The sequence below is a fragment of the Schistocerca americana genome, chromosome 7, assembly GCF_021461395.2.
Source record: "Schistocerca americana isolate TAMUIC-IGC-003095 chromosome 7, iqSchAmer2.1, whole genome shotgun sequence".
Lineage (NCBI taxonomy): Eukaryota > Metazoa > Arthropoda > Insecta > Orthoptera > Acrididae > Schistocerca > Schistocerca americana.
This window is the reverse complement of record NC_060125.1, coordinates 387,900,238-387,902,437: the sequence shown is the minus strand read 5'-3', so window position 1 is coordinate 387,902,437 and position 2,200 is coordinate 387,900,238.

Here is a 2,200-nt window from a genome sequence, read left to right as displayed (position 1 = left end):
ATGGAAAAACTGGTAGAAGCCGACCTCGGGGAAGATCAGTTTGGATTCCGTAGAAATGTTGGAACGCGTGAGGCAATACTGACCCTACGACTTATTATGAGGATAGATTAAGGAAAGGCAAACCTACGTTTCTAGCATTAGAGAAAGCTTATGACAATATTGACTGGAATACTCTCTTTCGAATTCTGAAGGTGGCAGGGGTAAAATACTGGAAGCGAAAGGCTATTTCCAATTTGTACAGAAAGCAGATGGCAGTTATAAGAGTCGAGGGGTATGAAAGCGAAGCAGTGGTTGGGAAGGGAGTGAGACAGGGTTGTAGCCTATACCCGATGCTATTCAATCTGTATATTGAGCAAGCAATAAAGGAAACAAAAGAAAAGTTCGGATTAGGTATTAAAATCCATGGAGAAAAAATAAAAACTTTGAGGTTCGCCGATGACATTGTAATTCTGCCAGAGACTGCAGATTACTTGAAAGAGCAGTTGAACGGAATGGACAGTGTCTTGAAAGAAGGATATAAGGTGAACATCAACAAAAGCAAAACGAGGATAATGGAATTAGTCGAATTAAGTCGGGTGATGCTGAGGGAATTAGTTTAGGAAATGAGACACTTACAGTAGTAAAGGAGTTTTGCTATTTGGGGAGCAAAATAACTGATGATGGTCGAAGTTGAGCGGATATAAAATGTAGACTGGCAATGGCAACGAAAGCGTTTCTGCAGAAGAGAAATTTGTTAACATCGAGTATATATTTAAGTGTCAGAAAGTCATTTCTGAAAGTATTTGTATGGAGTGTAGCCATGTATGGAAGTGAAATATGGACGATAAATAGTTTGGACAAGAAGAGAATAGAAGCTTTCGAAATTTGGTGCTACAGAAGAATGCTGAAGATTAGGTGGGTAGATCACATAACTAATAAGGAGGTATTGAATAGGAGTGGGGAGAAGAGAAGTTTGTGGCACAACTTGACAAGAAGAAGGGACCGGTTGGTAGGACATGTTCTGAGACATCAAGAGATCACAAATTTAGCATTGGAGGGCAGCGTGGATGGTAAAAATCGTAGAGCGAGACCAAGAGATGAATACACTAAGCAGATTCAGAAGGATGTAGGTTGCAGTAAGTATTGGGAGATGAAGAAGCTTGCACAGGATAGAGTAGCATGGAGAGCTGCATCAAACCAGTCTCAGGACTGAAGACAACAACAAAAACAACAACCTTGTTGTTAACCTTATTTGCAATTAGTTCCAAATAAAGTGTAAGTGAAGAAAAAATTGATCAATCAATGGTAACTGAGTAAGGCCCCGTCCACATTTAAATAATGTCTTCCCTATTGTATTGTATTGTATGTCAACCGGGGACCTAGAAACGACGGAGAGGCTCCGTCCCCGCCGCAGCCGCAGTGGTCCACAACCCCACGACGACTACCGCAGTCCACTTCACCCCTCCACCGCCCCGCACCGACTCCAGGGTTATTGTGCGGTTTGGTCCCCGGTGGACCCACCAGGGAACGTCTCACACCAGACGAGTGTAACTCCTATGTTTGCGTGGTAGAGTAATGTGGAGAACTTGTTTGCGCAGCAATCGTCGACATAGTGTAACTGAGGCGGAATAAGGGGAACCCATCCTCATTCGCCGAGGAAGATGGAAAACCGCCTAAAAACCATCCACAGACTGTCCGGTTCACCGGACCTCGACACAAATCCGCCGGCTGGATTCGTGCCGGGGAGCAGGCGCTCCTTCCCGCCCGGAAAGCCGACCGGGCGGGCATCTGTCTTCCTTAAGTCCCATGTTTCACCACAGAAAGAGGAAACACTGCGTTTTTTCTCGGCATAATGTCCTATTTGTCCGATTGCTGGCTTTGTCCTTTGACTGATAATTCCATGTTGATCCGCTGGGTTGAGTATCCATTTTACCCCTAAGACTCCTCTTAGACCAGCTAGCTGCTTAGGCCAGCTCTCAGAATTGGAAACTGTGTGCATTCTATGTACAAGTGGCTTAAGCATACTCACGTCAACTCAAAGAATAAGTGTAGGTCCGTGTGACTGGCCCACAGAATCATCATTCTTATATCTAATCTGAATATACAAGAACGACAGACAGCCATGTTTTCCTGTTCCCACGGTAAAGCTAGATGTTTTTGTAAACGGAATTGTGATGGTGCAGAAACTGCGTTAATTTGTCCTTTTCATGTGGCCATACTA